Genomic DNA, 20,748 nt, shown 5'->3' on the forward strand with positions numbered 1-20,748 from the left:
TAAGTACATAAGAAGGAATGCCCACAGGATGCAGTTCAAGATGTCAGGAGATCCCACCTGTTCTCAAATCAAATGCTACATTTTTCACGCGTGGTCACCGGAGTCTGGTGGTTAGGAATGGCTAATTAGTGCCAGTGTCTCTAAGACTGGTGGTTGGAACTTCCCTGCTACCTATGATTTTCAGTAGGTCTAGGTTACTCTGTGTGTATGTGTGTGTGTGTGTGTGTGTGTGTGTGTGTGTGTGTGTGTGTGTGTGTGTGTTGGGGGAGAGCCGCTACCATCCATGATCACAGCGGAAGACACGTCCGTCCCACCAAGTTATTTCTTTACCTGAAATGCACAAATGCAGTTTTGATGAAAAGGAGCAATGGCAGGAGGCTGCCTGGTCTTCCAAGTCTCTGCATGGAGACTCAGGGTCACAATTCAGTGCTCTGAGTCAAGAGAATCCTGTTTCTCAAACGTGAGTTTTATTTTGCGATTTTTTTTTCTGTAGCCACCATCTGATGCTTGCCAACACCCCTCCCTCCTAATTCCTTTCTGTCAGAATCATTTGTTCCTTTCTGACGGTCCTTCTTCAACTCCTGTATGAGTCTCCCAACCTTCCAGAGGCAGACCCCTCTGCTACGTTCCTCGTGGATCCTGCTTACAAGGAAGCTAATTATTTTTCCTTGTGCAAAAGCCCAATTTTGACTTTGCAGCTGTGCTTAGCCTCCTGGGGGGGGGGGGAAACAGGAATTTCAGTGTTCCTGACTGTACATCAGGTAGCCTAAAAATACTCACAAATCGGTCCTCTCTTTCCTAACCTGGCTGGGCCCTAATGGAAAGACAAACTCTTCTGAGAATTCAGAAGGACTATTACCTCCTACGGATGGCATTGTCTATAAATAGCAGTGCTTTCCAGGTAGTGAGATGCTGGCTTGTGGAGCCTGGTGCTCCTATCATTCTGGGGGAGATTTAATGCTGCAGGAAAATTTTGGGAGCCAGAAGGTTGGCCGGGAGCTTTGGAGCTTGGAGATAGTCACAATGAGTTTCCCTGGAGTCCTGCTCTCAACACCAACCCTGTGAGCAGGGACACCAGGGAAACATTTGCATCAGATAAGCTGAGGTGCTCAGGATCTCATAGCAGAGAGTTGCTGCCTGTCAGAAATGCAGTGCAGATCATGGATACATTTAAATTTCTTCTAGCAGTCAGATTTTTAAGAAGTGTAACAAAGAGGTGACATAATTTTAATATTATATGTCATTTAACCCACTAGATACAAAACATCAACATTTCAACATTCAGTCACATAAATAGGGTATTTTCCCCATTCCTTTTTGCTGTGTGAGGATGGCATTCATTCATACATCTCACGCGTCCCTAGGTGAACTTTTACATTTCATTGGAGTTATGCAAATTGTGCTTGAATTTCTTAAAATTGGTGATTAGAAAAAGATTCTCAATAACTCTTGCTTCAAATGCTGTTAAGAACTTTCTAATAAGTGACTTGGGTCTTGATACTGAAATTAGTGTTTACAATTATGAAAATTAAAAAGTAACTTCTCAGTTGTACCAACCACATTTCAAGGACTCAATGGTCACATGAGTCTGGTCGTGACTATACTTCACAGTGTTGGTGTCAGTGAAGAGAAAAGAGAATGAGAGTGAGCCTCCTTGTGTGGGTAGAACTTGGATCTAAGATCTACTACTCCGATTGGGATGATCAGATCTACCATATTTAAAAGAGAGATGTGGCATGTGAGGGATGTACAGAGGGAGAGTCATCTCTGCTTGAGGAGAGAAGGGGCTTTTCAAAGGTGGTAGCATCTAGTAGTGTCTTGAATAAGTTTGTGTCTTGCCAGGAGTTTGCAGGATAGAGACAATCTGAGTTGAGGGGGTGTCATGGAAAGGATGTGAAGTCAGAGGAGTGCAGGGTGTATTCAGGAGGGATGGGAGATGTGTTTGATGGGACTGGATGAGGGGCAAGAGTTAAAGCCAGCAGGCTTTATTTGTCACCACCATTGGGGCCCACAAGGCTGTTTGTTGATCTTCAAAGCCGGCCTGCATCCTTGCATTTCTTGGTTCTTGTTAGGAGTCTTCCTTGCCATGCCACACCCCAGCATCAGAATTTTGAGGGTGGAACTAGCAGTCTGCACTTAGCAAACCTTCCAACGTTCCCAGACACTTGCTCCAGGTTGAGAATCTTCATTAGAACCAGGGGTTCATGAAGGTCCTAAGCTGGGCTGTCCTTATCAGAAGGCTGCTTCAGGAAGTGAATGCTGGTCTGTGAAATATTCTTTTAGTTAAGAATATTACTTTTTGATAATTTCAGACATGTCTACCATGTGTCATGGTCATAGTCACTCCAACTACCCTACTTCTCCCAGAATCCCCCAATGACATGTCTCCTCCCATCTCAATCCTTTTTTTAAAAGACCCATTGAGTGTAATTAGTACTATACACATGTGCATGTGTGTGGGGTCATTTACCAGAATGTGGGCAACCTATCAGCAGCTACACTTCAAAAGGAAAAATGACTCCCCTCTGTCAAGCAGGTGTCAATGGCCAATAGGCTCTTAGCTTTAGGTGAGACTTCATGAACTCTTCCATCTGCACTTCGTGTTGACTGCATTGGCACTGTGCTGGTCTTTTGTAGGTAGCCAAAGCTGCTGTGAGTCCACAAGAGCAAGGACAATGTCTGTGATTCTTTGTTGTTGTTCTTTTTAATTAAAATACAATTACTTAATTTCTCCTTCTTTTTCTCCCTTCCTATCCCTTCTATGTTCCCTTCTTGAAATCATAGCTTCTTTTTCTTTAATTACTGTTTTACACACACACACACACACACACACACACACACACACACACTCCCTAAACACATAAATACAAAGTGTTCAGTCCATTTAGTGTTACCTTTATATATATGATTTCAAGGTTGGCAACTTGGTAATGGATAACCTACTAGGGACCTCATCCCTGGGAAGACTATATCCATCTCTGGCAGCAGTCTTTAGTTTCTGTAGTTCTTTATCAAATGGGTGGAGCCACATGAATATTTCCCCTTCCATCTTCTATAGGTGTTGCATATCTTCAAACTTTGTTTAGGTAGCCATATTAGTGAGGTATCATGGGTAAAGCTCCCCTGTCATTTCTTGGAGGCACAACCCCATGGTGTCTTTCTTGGTCCTCTGCTTCCTCAATATTTTTGTTCCCCCTTCTATAATGTTTCCTGAATCTTAGGTGAAGAAGTTGTGCTGTAGATTTAGCAGTTGGGGCTAGACACCCCACAATTACTTGTTCTGTGTAGTTTGACAAGTTGTGGTTTTCTGTAATGGTCTATCTGTTACAGAGAAGTTTCTTTGATGAGCATTGAGAACTACATTTATCTGTGAGTATAACAATAAATATTTAGAATGCAGTTAGGAACTATGCTGGTTTAGTAAAGTGGCATGACTCCAGTAGCCTTGGAAACTGGCTAGGTTTTCAGTACCAGGTATAGTTTCCATAGTGTTGAGCAGGTCTCAAGTGTAATTTGTAGTTGTTGTTTACCACAGATATGAGTTCCACTACTTCACCCTTGAGGTTGTTATGCCACGCTGGCCATCATGGCGGTTCATAAACATTATACCTAGGTAGGACTACTGGCTACTTTCCTTCCTTGGAAGCTTATGTAGCACATTCCAGGACAGTGAAAGCTCATCCTCAGGGAGGAAGCTTTCAAATCATATTCATTTCAGGTCCTTGAAATCTTGTGTCTAAAGTGCATGGTATCTTCAGCAATAAAGACTTACTCTCAACTTTTGGAAGGCAACCAAGGGCAACACCAATAGACTACATTGTCTTGGTAGTCTTTTGGACTTCATTTGCCAATAGCAATGGAAATAATTTTATGGTTGGAGGTCACCACAACATGAGGAACTGTATTAAAAGGCCACAGTCTCAAGAAGGTTGGAACCACTGCTCTAGGAGGTGGGGCCTTGTGAGGGCTCTCTCATTCACATTGACATATTAACTGGTATTATCATTGTGCAGTTAAGCAACCATTCTGTTAAGATTTCCTGGGTGATCTTCCCTGTCATATATAGAAGACACTATCTTACAGAAGATGTCCTGTTCTTCCAGCTCTCATAATCTTTCTGCCCCATCTTCCATGATGTTTTTTAAGCCTTAAGTGAAGAGGTTGTGTTGAATATGTAACAACTGGGGTTTGGGCACCTCTCATTAGTTGTTCTCTGCATTTTGACCAGTCGTGGCCTTCTGGTCTTTGCAAAAAGAAGCTCCTTTGACGATGGATAAGAGCTACACTTTTCTCTGGGTATCTATGTAGTATTTAGAATGTAGTTATAAATTATACTGATTTACAGAGTGGCAGGTGTATGGTCTCTTCTGAGGTCCATAGCCTTACTAGCTATAGGTGGTGGGCTAGGTTTATAGGATTGGCATGAAGTCCCTCCTATTGAATGAAGCATAAGTCCAAACAGACTGCTATTGTTTGCCCCAGGCTATGCATGTCACTATTATACCTTTCAGTATAGCTTGACATTCTGGTCATTGTTTTTCACTGACATTATATCTGGGTAGGAATATTGATTGTTTTTCTCCCTTGGCAGCTTGCGTAGCTCCTTCCAGTACTGAGAGCTAATTCTTAGGTAGGAAGTTTTTAGGTCAATTGCAATTTTATTCTTCCAACTACTATGTCCCAAGTATGTGTTGTCTTCATCAATAGAGTCTCACCTTAAATTTCTGGGAGATAATCAAGAGCAAGGGCAATAGCCTGTATTGTTTCTGGGAGTCTCTCAAATGTGCTGACCAACTCAAAGGGAAGGTTTCCATGCCTAACACTGGGGTTTTGTTAGACACTCTGTAGCTTTTGGATGTAATATGTTACCCCAAGTAGTGTAACTTCATTAAAACACACACACACTTGTGCGCTCTCTTACTCTTCCCTCCTCTCTCTCTCTCTCTCTCTCTCTCTCTCTCTCTCTTTCTCTCTCTCTCTCTCTCTCTCTCTCTCTCTCTCTCTCTCTCTCTCTCTCTCACACACACACACACACACACACACATATCCTTAGCTGTTCTCCCTCCCTCCCCTTTTACCCTCTCTAAGTCTTTCCCACACCTTGTGAAATCTTGGTAGTATAGTTGCTTCTACAAGACCTGTACTGTGACAACACCCATTGACATGCCAGCACAGATGGAGGAAATATCACAAGGTCATACTTCAAGTTGAAAAATTATAAGCAATTAATGACAAGCAATTCAATTCCAGGTGGACATCGCTAAACACATACATATGAGCAACAATAAATGGAACCAGAAAGTTCTATTTGCATATACATATGAATACATATTGATGTATATAGATGTGTGAAACAATAATTGAAGGAGAGTTCATGAATTTGATAGGGAGTTGAAGGACATGGAAAGAGGAATAGGAAAGGGACAAAATGGGGTGGAGATGGTATAAATGTAGTTCTCATGCACAAACTACTAAATAAAATAAATGCAAAAAATAAAGGTGGTGTGATTTCCTCTGGAAACTTTGAGCAGATGCATGGTTTTTATTGGAGAATAAACTAATTATTTGCCACCACTGGTCTGCGAACTGCATTGGGGGCAAGTACAAGGAAAACATTCAATAAATACATTTGAGAAAAGCATCTATGAAGTGCTAATAGAGTTTGAGAAATTGTGGCTCCCCCAGTTCCACAGAGACTGCAAAGGCTGGCAGTGAGGGCATTTGTGCCCGGCAGCTGGGGCTGGATACAGATTTACCACATGGGCAGAAAAGCCATAATCAATCAGAAATCCACTAATAAGCCCAGGAGTCATTGAGTCTGTACTAGGGGCTGTGTTTATTCAAGTTCCAGTCGAATGAAGCAGGTGGCACAGTGGAAAAAGCAGAGGTTTTGCAGCCCTAGCTACTCACTTTAGACCCCAGTTCCGTCGTTTAAAATCTGTGGGGCTAGAAGTAAGTCATTTGGCCTCCATGCTTCAGTCTCTTTCCTAGTAGACAGGGACAGGAGCTCCTGTCTAAAGTGGCTACAAGGGGGCATCTCTTGGAAGATAATTAGACTGCACTACCGGAGGTACTTGGTGTCCTGGACGCAGCCCATCCTCTGTGTGTTTCTGCAGCTGTGACTTTGCACACACACACATTCCCAGAACTTCCATTGCTACCTGGCGGTGTCTTGCCTTGGGCTTCCTTGGGCTTGCTTCCTGTTTCAGGACTTCTCTGGGAGGTCCACACTCACCTACGCAACCATCCCCATGAAGCAGCCGAAAGATGTAGAGAAGCTGGCATGTCATGGGGATACCCATGAGAAATGGAGTGGCAGTTAACTGACAGTAAGATGCCCTCTGTGCTAAGTCTGACAGCACAGCTTATGTGAGCTTTCCTCCCAGTGAGCCCCGTCCTCTATTCTGCATTAGGACCTGGATCCTGAAGGTGCAGTCCCTGTCACCTCACAGATGCTACAAAGAGCTGACAGGCCACACCCAGTTGCAGCCTTCCTCCTTCTCCACTCTCATAAAGAACAAAGTGTCCATGCTTCTTGGACATGAGTCCTTCCAGATATCAAAGTCTTAAAGAAAGAACGGCTATACACAGGACAAGTGACTGTCACATCACAAACTAACTAGGCCTATTGTTCTTCCAGATGCCCCTTCTCTAGAAATGGCCTTAGAACTTTTCAAATATTTGCCTCTGCCCAAACTACAAGAAAGCATAGCGTCTCTTAGTCCGGTGATACCAGCTGACACCTCCCACTTCCTTCTTTCATTACAGGGGACCTTAATAGAGCTGGTTCTGCTCTCAAAAGATAGGCTAAACTTTTTATCTCAGACCCCGCTCCTCTCTCCAGATCTCTTGTAAACCCTTTGCCTGAAGAATGAAATAATCCCATGTCTCTCTATCAAGCCCTGTTCCTCTATTAATCCAACAGCAAAGAGTCCCACATGGTGCTGTCAACCAAAAGACATTGGCCCACAGTTCCAGAGGCCAAAAGTCTACACTCAGAGTATCAGCATACTATGGTCCCTCCAGAGGCTCTTAGATAGTCTTTTATGTTTTTCTGTCAACTCCAGGTGGCTCTGATGTTTCCTGGTATGTAGCAACATCACTCTCATCTCTCCTTCATCTTCTTGGGTCTCTACATGACTTTTCCATGTCTGTGTATCATAGTGTTAATTCACTCCTGTTTCTTTTAGCTGGAACCAGTCACTGAATTTAAAGGGCCACCTTAATTAAATCCTATAGGGTCTCACCTCAAAATTATTAACTAATTACAATCTATGAAGATGTTATTTAAAAATAAAGGTTACTTTTGCAGTCTCTAGAGAGGAGGGCTTGGGGATTTTTTTTTTTGAAGGACACAATTCAGCTTACTGCTCCTCATTTGTTCTCCCCCAGTGGCCATTGGTCATAAGTAACACACACACTGGCTTTTTATCTGGCTCTGCTTTAGGGGAAACCTGCCTTATGACATTTAGGCTGGGATAACTGGCTGTTCTCAAATAACTTACGGAGTACAGACAAACCTCATTTTGGTGTTGTTTCAAGGACAAGTGGATGGAAATTATAGGAATGTGTTTTCTCATGTGGAAGAAGTAGTTTGGGTGGTTAGAGTGTAATACTTGACATTCTAAATTCTGGAAATACAATGATGACCATGAAAGGACCTCTCTATTAGAGAGCTTGTAGCCCAGTATTTTGAAGGATTCTGCTTGAGACACATGTGCTGTCCAAAACTTGTACAATTTTCTTATGTGTCATAGGAGTCCCTCCCCGAATCTCCTTGGATGATTGAGAACAGGCAAGTCTTTGATTAAATTCATTTCTCAAATATTTGTTTCCATTTCTTTGTTTTCAACTGTTCTAGGAACGGGGTGAGTGAGCAGGTGTCTAAAAAGGAATCCTTAAAAAGAATCCCATGCTTAAGAGTGATTTGTATTATTTTTTATTTTTTATTTTTATTTTTTTGCCAAGTTTCCAGGTACATGAACCTCATCTTAGTCTCTGAAGTCTTAATCTTTTGTAATGGATGGACACTCTCAGAATTAGTGACAATCACTGGGGTGGGAACACCCTTATCTGTCACCAGCACATCAAGTTCAGTGAATACATTCAGCGAGGTTCAGTGATGGAGTCTGTCTTTGGTGATGAGTTGGGAAGATACAACATGCTGATACGTCTCACTTCCTTCCCTTGAGGGCAGGTCCAAAGCCCACTAAGGGTGTCAAATCCTAACATTGCCATTCTCTTCTTCCTTCCCAGGCAGCTTCATCCTCCTGTATCCCCCAGTGATTGGTTTTCTTCTTGGTCCATGTATTCAGAACTCTTCTTTCATATTTAGCTCCTCTTCCATCTTTTTCAAGTCTTCTGCTATGAACCAGCAAATGTCAAAGTTTATCAAGATGATGAATTTTTACACCCTGACATTGCCTACGCTGGAATCCTTTGTTGTCAATGGCCTTCTCTTTCATGTTACTTGACTCATGTCTCTGGCCACACTCTAGACTTTGATGGGTGTATCTGTGGATCCATGAGTCCAGAGTGAGGACACTTACTCCTTCCTACTAACTTCCACTGCTACTTGCCCAAGCCGGGAGGAGACTCTGTGTACTGTATGCATCTTCCTTTCCATTAATTCAGACACCAACATTCTTCCTCTCCTCCTCATGTACTACTATAGGAGCACTTGTAGATTTGCCTCTTGTATGTACCTCTGTAAACTGTTTAATATAGACAGGACAAGAAACATAGCTATGGTGTTTATCCTGTGGGAAATGGGGAGTCGTTCCCCATCCTCCTTCCTACTTTTTGATGTTTCTCTTCATGATGAGGAGGCTGGGAAGTTGCAGCTAGGCTTCCAAGATTTCTCTAAACCTAGAATCTTGATGCATGGGTTTGGAAATGGCAGAAGCGAGGCTTTCCCAGTTGTCGTCAGATTTCACAACAGAGGAGATGCTGCCTTGGATAGTGAATGTATTGCAATGTCTGTGGCAGTGTTTGTGGGAGCTCAGAGGAAACAGAGACAGCAGTGCATTCCTAATCCACAACAGGTGCTCTTTGGGGGTGTGTTCTTAAAATTCACACTTCCTGTGCAACCTGGATCCTGTGTTGCTGTATTGATTGGAGAGGAGATGTTTTAAGGAGAAATATTTCTGCATTAACTGCTGTCTACTGTCCAAGCAATTTTTTTCTAGTGATGTCTGATTGCTGCACTAATCTATGGGTATAAAATACAAATTTAGATGACAGTTTGACTGTATCCATTTAGCAAAATAACATCAGTAGGTTCACCCTGGGCCCTATGAGTCCCAGCTAGGTTCTTGGATAGATTTATAGTACCAGGCATTTGTTTCTTTCTGAAGAGTGGCCCTTAAATCCAATCAGAATGCAGTAAGTTACTCCTATAACATGCACACTACTATCACACCAATGGGCATGTTTTTCCCAACTGGTCCTTACCGTAACCTACAGTGTTTTCTACTGGGTAAGATTATTGATGACTTTTATCCTTTAGTATCCTGCATAGCACCTTCCAATATACTACAAAAACTAGTCAGCAGGAAGAAAGCTTCTCAGCGAGTGCTATCTTGGCTTCTCCACATCCTGTGACAAAATGAGTGGGGTCTCCATCACGTTCTGGTGGGGAACCAAGATTAGCATGCATTATTGTAGGAGGATCTCCAGAATATCCTTTATCAACAACTCAGAGAGGAGGTGTCCCACACCTGGCACTGGCCTATTTGGCTACATATGGCTTCTGGGAGGAGTGGTATTCCCTGTGCAGGGTAACTCCAGTAAAACTCTTTTATGTGATACATGTACATATGAACCATATGAGCTAGTATATTTCCATATGACCTTTTCAAGCATGCTTTGTATCTTTTTAGTTATCCCTCCTCCATCCTTCCTCTGCTGTGCCCTCCCACCCCTACCCCATGTAAACGTCCCTCTCCATCAATTCCTCTTTCTCTTTCATATCACAGGAAGCACTTTGTCCTTAGATAATCACTGAAATTTTAGAGGAGTAAGCTCCAGCCTCCAGCATGGTATTTCCACCAAACTGGAGAGTCCAGACAGCTTTTGTCTCTGATATGGCCAGGAGTATGAGGATTCACAAAGCCAGTGTTACTCAGCACTTAGATTGATTAATCTTCCATGTAGTTTCTCTGCATTTTGGGTTCTTGGTTCTTGGTCAGAGTTACTGCAGTAGGCATGTTTTCTTCTGGGAGTGAACCTTAAATTCAACCAGACAACAGTTAGTTATCCCTATAACATTTGTGCTGTTATTGTGCAAAGGAACATATCTTTTCAGACTGGTCATGAAACAGAAATTAACATAGAAAAAATATTTAGAATCTGGCCCAAGGGGTGGGGGAAGAAGTCTAATTTCCTCCCCATCATGTGTGTGACTGGTTTTCAGTTTATACAAAGCTATGCAGTAAAGACGTAAACATCAATTTTAACCATCTCCCAGTTTTTACAGGGAAAAGAATTTCAGAACTTGGTGGGATATAAGACCCCCACCAATTCTGGTTCTAGTAGAGTTCTTTGTTCTTAGTTTATAGATTTGATATGCAGAGAGTAGAAGCCTTTTTTGTACTTTCTCTGAAGTCAGTTTCAAGCTCTGGACTCTTGAATTCTTGCTAAATACACTAATCTGTGCACTAGTCACAGTGCAGAGAAGTATCTGTGGGGTGCTATGCCATAAAGGGGACATGCGTATTACACAGCTCCCCACAAGGCTTGAGTAACATCTCATAAGAGGAGGTGGAAAGAGTTTAAAAGTCAGATGCTGCGGAGGACTGAAGAACAACACTCCTCTAGATATAACAGGACCACCGCACTCATGAACTTAGAGCAGCTGCTTAATATTTGCACTGGATCAAGACAACCAACTTTCCAGCATGGAGGGAATAGAGACACATGAGCTACACATAGCTGAGGAATTCTTGGCAGTTGATGGTCTAGGGGGTGATAAAGTTAGCTTACTTTTGAGGTGTGGTCCCCAATAGATGGACCAAACTCTTGAGTATATATGGGCAGCACTACCTGCATTCAGTGGGTTATGTTTTTAGGAGAAAACAAAAAGTGGGGAGAGAGTTAAATCTTGGAGAAATTAGGGGGAAAGATTAGGGGTGAATATGTTAAAAATATAGATGAATATGTATGCATGTATACAATTCTAGAAGAAGTAATACAAATATTACAGTTTGGAAAACAAATTGTTTGCTGTAAAAGGCACACCTCAACTGATAATTTTAAAAAATACCCAGAATATCTCTTTACTTATAGCTACACTCTGAGGGAGATAAGCATCTAGTTCAGTCTGAGTGAAAGATGGAGGGATGAGTTTGTAGAGGAGAGGGCATGGGAGAACAGTCTTGATGATTGGGTAGGCAACAGCCAAGAAAAGAAGTGGGAGAAGGATGAGTGAACCCAGGCTTAGGAGTAGCAGAGGGTGAGGAATGCAGGCATTTTTTACAAGCCTAGAAGCACTCACATATAAACAGAAAGACATATGATAGAGGATCAGACGAGGAGAGAGTAAGGAAGGAATGGAGAGAGTAAGGAAGGAATGAAGGTGGGTTCTCTGATGAGTTTGGAAGCTTGGATTTACATCTTTTTGGTAGTCCCCATGGCAGCTAGAGTGAGTCACTGACCCCCATGTTTAGACATCCCTGCACATAAAGAGCCCCATGACACATAGGACCTCAGTGAAGTTAGATCTATCCTCTCAACTGAAGATGTCAGACAAAGTGTTTATGCTTCTGTCTCTCCTCTTTTCAGGATGAATATGAAGAGTCTAAGAACTAGCTGTGCATAACAAGATCACAGAGTGTAAGGAAACCATTCTTTTCATGGGTGGAATGCCTGGTCCTCCAGTTTTCAGGCCACAAGGTTTTTCTGGACTCAATGAACTTCTGTTTTTGAGTCTTCATGGCCTCAAGGGGGAATCAAAAGAGAGGAAACCAGGTATGTCTATGTATCCCTTGGTATCTCCCTTGGGCTTCCCTTTGAACCAATCATCTACTGGGGCCTCTAAAGCCCATGGTATGAGAAAAAGATGTAAATTACATATTCAGTGAATATTTACATAAGGTAGGACCTGGGCCATAGAGTTAAAGGTGAAAAAGGAAAGCAAGTAAAAAAGCTATTAGCTGGAGGCAGTCAGGGAACTCTCACTCAAAGCAAGAGGTAAGACTTATGATAGAGGAGATTCATGGAAATGTGGGTAGCTGGTTGTAATTCATGAAGGATCCATGCTTTCCAGTGAGCCAGTAATTTAATATATAGACATTCTGGGTCCATCAGCCACATCTCTGCTCAGAGGAAACATGCTGATTCTGTGGGAAGGTCTCTAGATTTCTCTTAACCTTTAGGCTCAGATAACCCTAATATATCACGTTGTCCTTTCTCTTTCCTTCTTTCCCTCACATTCTAACTTCTATTCATCTATTACTCATATCTTGTCATGAGCCACTCATTGTATCCATACTGCACTCAAGGGCATATATACTTACTCATTGTGAGGGCATGATGTGGCTAAGGACCAAAGAGAGGTGTTGACTTTGGTTACACCAGAGTGGGGATTCTGCTTTCTAATTGACCTGGACAAGTTATTTAGCAATGGGAGAGACATGAATAAAGACTGTAGGTCTCTGACTCCCCTCTCAATGCCCCATTCCTTAAGGAAAGTCTAGAAAAAGTTACGTGGCATCATTTTGTTACCTACCTCACAATGCCTGTGCCCTGGAGATAGGAGGGCCAACTGGTGGGAGGTGGAAGCAGATGATGGAGAAGAAATAGGATGGTCAGACAGTGTGGAAGTGCTGATTCTCAAGGGTGGATGAAACTTGGCCAAGAAGCTAACAGCATATGTCCCTAAATGGCAAGTACCTTCTTGTTCCACCCCCAAGACATGGCACAGTGCTGGAAGGACTACAGATGGAGTTCCAGCCATTCAAAGAAGAGAAAGGGCATAGAGCTGCTAAGACAGCTGGGCTCCATCAGAAGTGCTACACTAAGCCCACTCACACATGTGCTCCACAGAAACCTCTGTGGAGCTTAGTTGATGCAGGAGGGGCGGGCCTTTGCACTCACATTGGATGTAGCTTTCTATGGTTAGTTGCGTACTCCATAACTGGAGTTCATTGGAAGTGTCAGTGTCAGGCATTTTTCATGTGCTGCTTACATTAGTTTCCAACTTTGCAATAATCCTAAAGCAGAACTTATCTTCATTTTATGAGTAAGGAAGTTAATACTAAAAGAAGCACAGCAATTCTTTTCAGTTTATGCAGCTAGGTTTGAGGTCAGATATGTTTAGCTACAAGGTCTGTGATCTGTCTTAATTTATCTGTGTATTCACTTATTAACTCATGGGAGTGATAAAAGCAGGATAAGATTCTTGCTCACATGGCACTTTCATGACAACAGCATCACTGTATAATTATTGAAGAAGATGTAGAAAATTAATAAAACGTACACCATTTTATATGTGGTACATTTTGTAAAGCCAAAACAAAAAAGAAACAAACCTGGGATGGCAGTAGGAGTTATTTTAGATTGGGTGTTTTGAGAAAGTTTTTGTATTAATTTGGCAATGAACTGACACTTCAGTGAGAGATAGTAGGCAGCCCAAGGGTAGATTCCAGCTTCTCACATCACACCACCACACTCCATCCATTCGATCCCACCCTGTGTTGTGCCATCCATCACATCTCATCTCTTCCTATCCTACTGCTACCATTTCCATTTATCCCATTCTATACCATCTATCTCATTTCATCCCACCCTATTCCATCTATGTTTTCACACCTCATTCTATCCCTCCCCTTTCATCTGACCCATCCCATATTGTCTTACCTCATACTACCTACCTCATCCCATCCCACCCCACCCTATCCATTCTATCTCATCTATCTTATCCCCTATCATTCTCTTTAATCCCATACCATCAATCCCATTCCATCTCATCCTATCCATTGTAATTCCATAATACTCATCTCATCTTATCCTATTTCATCCCATCCCATTTATTTCCATACCAGACACCCTGAATTCCATACTATTGAATATACAAAGGCTCTCTTTGCAATATAACCATTGAGTTCTCACATAATCATGGGCACTTAGATATCAGGGTTGGTAGGAATATTGCTTGGTAGTTCACTCTATAACTATAAGACTTTTAAAAAATGATTATTATATAATATTGAATAGAGCCAAGTGTGGAAGAAAAGAATGTATATCTTCATTTGTTTTTTGACTGAAGAAAGAGAAATTAATTTCCATTGACAGAGACCTTTTAGTCAGACAACTTTTCATGTTACCTGATAGGTAGGGCCTGGGCTAACTGTGCCTGACCATTGATCGGTATGCACTAGTTGACTATTGTCAAATGGGGACTTGGATATTTATGTTTCTTTTTGATTGTCCAAGATCTTTCCTTTTCATCTACAAGACAGTCTTCTGTTTGAATAATTCACCATGTTTTATATCTATTTTCCTTCTCTTACCTCCTCCAAACTTACTTCATCAATTCTCAGTTTCTCTGAAGTTTGAAATCATCACATGGTGAAACTCAGATTTATGTATTCTTTCATTTATTCTGAGTCACTTTCCTGAAAAAAATCATTTGGAGTGGTTTAAAGAGAACTTTTATTCAGCTGTAAACAAAATAACATGAAACTTGTAGGAAAATGGATGGAAGGGTTGTTGTTGTGGGAGAAGGTTGGTCTCTTGCCCTCATCCACTATTATCTCCATCACTCCCCTCTCTATTTCTCTCCCATCTACAATAAGGCTAAGAAACCCTTATACCTCATGTACCTTCTGCCATGATATGGAAGTCAAGTGCCTGAGCTAAGCAAACGTGGAATAAATAACCTCGTGAATCTGTGAACAAAATAAAACCATTCTTGACCTATTTTGTAACAGTGACACAAAAGCAATTAATACAGTTAGAATTTTGTGATTTATTTATCTCTCTAGTATTGCTTGATTTTATAGGTGATACTCCAGCTTTTCACATCAAAGATTTGAATTCTTTGCTTGTTTTTAATGTAAAATGTATGAAAACTAAAAAGAAATATCTGAAACAAACACACATGATCTGAAACAAACAAACAAACAAACAAACACAGCAAACTCCTATTGTCTCCTGGACCTACCGCAATGAGACACTACTCTTTTCCTTCCACAACACAACATTGTCTTGAAGGTTACCAATGAAGTCTGCAGTGTAAATACAGTAACTCATGTGGGTCCTCATTCCTCTTGTCTTATTTGCATCCTTTGTACAGATGGCCCCTCACTCAGTCCTCATCATAACACTCTTCCTTTGTCATCTAGATTTCTTGGATTTCCTCATTCCTCTGAAGCTGCTCTTTTTTGATCACCTTTTAGCTGCATCTATTTTCCTGACTTTGAAACTTTGAGGAGTCAGAGCTCTGTGCTGGAGTTCTTCATTTTTCATACTTACATTTTTTTTGTGATCTCATCTATGTCTTGGAGTTTTAAAAAGCATCTATCCACAGACAACCTCATTTGAGCTTCAGATTCTATACTACTAGATATCTCATTTGAATGCCCAAAAGACATCTTAATTTAACACGTCTAAAACCAGATCTTCCCCCAACAAACCTGTTCTTCCTCCAAACTTCCTAAGCTTAGTAAATGAGTTCTCAGTAAAAGTCCTTCTGCCTTCTCAGACTAAAATCCTTGGAGTTGTACTTAGCAACTTCTCTGAGACCCTACAGCTAATCCATTAGCAAATCTTGTTGTTTGTCCTTCAAAATATAGAGAGAACACTGCTCTTATAATCTCCAGTATTCATTCTCATCTGCTCCACAATATTCTTTGGCTTGGATTATAGTGAGAATTCTTTTCTCCCCTATGTAGTCTATTCCCAATACCATAGTCATTAACAAAAAGCAACAGTAATTATAATTACAGTATTGATGCATTATTGGAGTTTACACTTCCATATAGCTCATTTTTATCTTTGACAACATAGGAACGTGGGAAGATTTGCAAAAATGTCCTTCTCAAAGTTTCTCTGCCTCATTGTTTAATCAAACATTAATCAAGGTTACCGTTTCAAGGGATTTTGCAGATGTAATTAACATCTCAAATTAATTGGCCTTACAATAAAGGTAGGGGCATTATCCCATCAGATGAGCTCTTTTAAAAGCAGAGGTTTTCCAAGCTGCTGATAAGGAATAGATTGGAAGCATGAACACTGTTGGCTTTGAAGGAGGAGTGGTGGCATATTGGGATGACAAATGGCCTATAAGAAGTAGGAGTGGTCCCCAGAGGAGAGCTGGCAGGGAAATGAGGACCCCAACTCTACAACCACCAGAAACAATTTGAAAAAATATGATTCTTTGCGGTTTTCAGAGAAAAGACAGCCTCATATCTTGATTTGAGTCTTTTGGGACTCTAAGCAGGGAGATTAGGGTTATAGGCTTTATCTGTGCACCCTACCTATAATTCTGACCCACAGAAATGTGAGATTAAAAAAATTGCTATAATGTTGACTTTATGGTAACTTGTGGAACAATAGAATTCTATGCAGGAGACCAGTTCTTTCCATGGTAAATGTCACTTTCAAAGTGAGTGGTATCTTTATTCTTTTGAGAAAATGGTTATTTGTTAAAAAAAAAAAATAGCCTTTTGAGTCAGTTGCCAGCAGGCTTGGTAATTATTTATTTGTTTACCTTGGTAGTAGAATCACAAGAGAAAATTGTGGATTGCTTTTCTTACTGTCTGCCAGAAGAAAAGATCCCAGTTAATCAAGAAATACAAACTAGATTCTTTGTATGATAGTCTTAAAGTACTTTACTACCTGATGTTGTATGTAAGATCCATTTCATGATACAAAAATCAATATATTAAATATTACTTTCATAGTAAATGCAGCATTATTTTATGCATTTTTGCTTAAATTAAAAAATGTGAAAAATAATTGAAGTTTCAGAAAATCTTACACTAACTAAAATAGTGATATTTGTATTTCTATTGTTAATTCTCAGAAATGTAATGAATGAATCAAGTAAAATCGGCAAGAGAAACAACTATAGAAGTTAGTAAGATGGAAAAGGTGGATTATTATCTCTCTAAAAGTGGTGGTTTCTTTTTTGCAAGAGGAAAACAGTAAGGACCCTCACTTTTTTCAGAGTTTTGCTATGGATATTAAAAGTAAAATTCAAAATGCTTCATAGCCAACAGCTGAACTGGATCTTCATCTTTTATAGAATATTTTATGTGCATTTTCACCCACCCTTGCAATATCCCATAAGATATAACTTAGTTAATTTTCTATTGCTATGATTAGATAGTATTACCAATGCAACTTACAGTAAAAACTAATTTATTTGTGGCTTACAGTTCCAGAGGAGTATGTCCATGACCATCATGTCAGGGAGCATGGTAGCAGACAGGCAGGAATGGAGATCAGCAGTAGCTACACTTTGATCCCAAAGCAACACACACACACACACACACACACACACACACACACACACACACACACACACACACACACACACACACACACACACACAAAGAGAGAGAGAGGGAGAAAGGGAGAGAGGGGGAGAGAGAGAGAGAGAGAGAGAGAGAGAGAGAGAGAGAGAGAGAGAGAGAGTGGGGATGACATGGATTTTTGAAACCTCAAAACTCACTCTCAGTGACATACCTCTTCCAATAAGGCCATACCTCCTCATCCTTCCAAAACGGTTCCACCAACTGGGGACCAAACATTCCCATATATCAGCCTATGGGGACTATTCTCATTCATTCAGATGTCCATAGGGAGTTATTATCAGTCTGTCTCCATATTTACAAGGAAAGCAAAGAAGCCTAGTAGGGCTGTCACCCTGTCTCTTTCTGCATATGACTCATCTCTCTGGAGGAAGAAGTCTCAGGCAGTAGAAACTCATACATCCAAAAGACATTGGTGGTTCTATGGTTACTCCACACAACCTGAGCCCCTCTACTGCTACACATTTGGGAGTATCTGGAAATCCTGAGAACAGGCTCCACCACAACACCAAAACCCTAGGGTCAAATGAACCTCCTCAAGTTTTAAGAATTCTATATATACTGCTATTTACAGGGCAAAAATATTTCATTTTCCTTAAGAAAAAAATCAATATTCGGTTTTTTGACAAGAAGAAAATGCAAAAATAATGCTCCTCCTAATGTCAGATTCAATAAATTGACTTCATCTTTCAAATGTGGTAATGACCTCAGGTTGCTAAGGTATGATGACTTCTGTATAAGTATCATAGGCATAGCAAACTTCTCTACTTACATTCTAGATCTGAAATAGCCTAAAGGCTGGGGTGTGGGAAGATCTCTTTATCCTGGATTCTTGTGGAGACAGTGGTCTTAACTGTGCATACATGGGGTCTTCTCTTTCCTGGGAGGGAGACAGAGACCAGGAGGATCCACAAACTCTGAAGAACAAGCTCTAAAAGAATGACAATTTAAGGCCTTCTGTAGACTTCAGGGTCCTTGCTCCCCTCCCCCGCCCCCAGCTACTAGTGTATTGTATCTACTCCTAAGATGCAAGAAGCTTGGAGCTGAGAAAACATCTGTTTTGTCATCTGACAGGTTGGCCTGTAGCTCAGACAAGGCAGTCCTTGAAGAAACATCATGCCAAGAAAATTTAATTACATTTAGTTGGAACTAAAAGCTCCATGTAATACAATAAGGATACTACCATTTATTTATAATTACCTTTTGTGCCAAAAAAAGATGTGTATTTTATGCTAACTATTTCACTTACAAATGAGGAAGCAAAGCCTTTGGGAGAGGAAGCGATCGTCTCAAGACTGTAGGAAGAGTGCTAGGACGTCAGTCCACCTTCTGGTCAATAACAAGAGTTGTACTCTTCTACTTTGCTGCCATTATTGTTGTTCTCAGTAGTAATTTTTAAAAATTTATTTTATTTTTAATTTTTATTGAAAATAGATTTTCCCTTTTTTGTAAATTAAGGAATGTTTTATTCATTTTACATACCGACCACAGATCCTCCTCTCATCCCCCATTCCCTCCTCCAAAAAGACAAGGCCTCCCATGGGGTGTCAACAAAGCCTGGTACATTTAGTTGAGGCAATTACAAGCCCCTCCCTCCTGCATCAAGGCTGTGCAAGGTGTCCCACCATAGGTGATGGGCTCCAAAAAGCCAGCTCATGCACCAGGAATAGATCCTGATTCTATTGCCAGGGGGTCCCTTAAACAGACCAAGCCACACAACTGTCTCGCTTATGCAGAGGACCTATTCCAGTCCCATACAGGCTCCACAGCTCTTGGTCTAAAGTTCATGAGTTCCCACTAGCTTGGTTCAGTTGTCTCTGTAGGTTTCCCCATCATGATCTTGAGCCCCTTGCTCATAGGAACCCTCTTCCCTCTCTTTGACTGGACTCCTGGAGCTCAGCCTGGTGCTTGGCTGTGGATCTCTACATCTGCTTCCATCAGTTCCTGGATGAAGGCTCTATGATGACATAGTATTCACCAATCTGATTAATGGGGTGAGCCAGATCAGACACCCTCTCCATTATTGCTAGTGGTCAAATCTGGGGTCATCCTTGTGGATTTCTGGGCACTTCCCTAGCACCAAGTTCCTCCCTATCCCCATGATGCCTCCTTCTATTAAGATATCTCCTTCATTGCCCTCTCACTTCATCCCTGTTCCAGCTCAACCATCTCATTCCCTTATGTTCTCATCCCCTATCCCCTACTCTCCACTGCACCCCCACCCTCAGTTTGCTCATGTTGATCTCATCTATTTCCCCTTCCCAGGGTGATCCATGCATCCTTCTTAGGGTCCTCCTGGTTTCCTAGCTTCTCTGGAGCTGTGGTTGATAGTCTGGTTATCCTTTGCTTTATATCTAGTATCTACTTATGAGTGAGTACATACGACTCGGTCCTTCTGAGTCTGGGTTACTTCACTCAGGATGATAATAGATTTTTTTCATACAATACAATTCTGATTATGGTTTACCCTCCCTCTTCTCCCAGTTCCTCCCCATCTCTCCTCTCATCTGGACCCACCCCCATTCTGTCTCTCATTAGAAAAAAACCAGAGATCTAAGAGATAATAATATAATATAATGCAATATAATATAATAAATATAATATAATATAATGTGATATGATGAAACAAAACAAACAAATTGGAATAGGACAAAACAAATGGAAATAAAGAGTCTTAAAAAGACCAAAGAAACAGATATAGGTGCAGAGACACACTTGTTCATACATTCAGGAAGCCCATAAGAAATAAAATTGGAAGCCATAATATATGTGCAAAACCAGTAGGCTAAAAATAATAAACAGATAGGTAGGTAGATAGATAGATAGATAAAGAGATAGAGAGATAGATAGACAGACAGATAGAGACAGATAGACAGACAGACAGACAGATAGATATAGATAAAAGTAAAGCAGTATGCTCAGTACCTGCACAAGTCTGCACCAGATGGGGTCCTAGAGCCTCTATTCCTAACCAGAAGCTGTCTCCAAATGATAACTGCTTGCAAATGAAAAATTAGTTTTCTCCAAGGGAGTCTCACTGGGAAAACAACCTCCTTTTAAGGATAGCAGTAGATGGCCAACAGAAAATGAATTCAACAGCATCTTTAGAGGTTACTTGTCTCATAACGTCATGCCAGAACTTGTATTTATTTATTTATTTATTTCCTTCACGGCAGTAAGTATTTTTAGCATCTTATCATTTGTGGTTGGA

The 20,748-nt window shown here is 41.0% G+C and overlaps 1 long non-coding RNA gene across 2 annotated transcripts; it reads right to left on the minus strand.

Moving 5' to 3' along the window:
* Positions 1–5,518: 5,518 nt before the first annotated feature.
* Positions 5,519–20,495, minus strand: LOC118597177. 2 transcript variants are annotated; one of them, XR_004946783.1, is made up of 4 exons: positions 20,463–20,495; positions 18,310–18,417; positions 14,511–14,615; positions 5,519–10,228 (listed from the first exon to the last, which is right to left on the minus strand). It is a non-coding gene; the product is annotated as an uncharacterized LOC118597177 (long non-coding RNA). The 2 variants fall into 2 exon arrangements; XR_004946782.1 differs by lacking the exon at positions 20,463–20,495 and having other exon boundaries at positions 18,310–18,460.
* Positions 20,496–20,748: the final 253 nt, after the last annotated feature.

The sequence above is a fragment of the Onychomys torridus genome, chromosome 16 (genome assembly GCF_903995425.1).
Source record: "Onychomys torridus chromosome 16, mOncTor1.1, whole genome shotgun sequence".
In the NCBI taxonomy this organism is placed as follows: domain Eukaryota; kingdom Metazoa; phylum Chordata; class Mammalia; order Rodentia; family Cricetidae; genus Onychomys; species Onychomys torridus.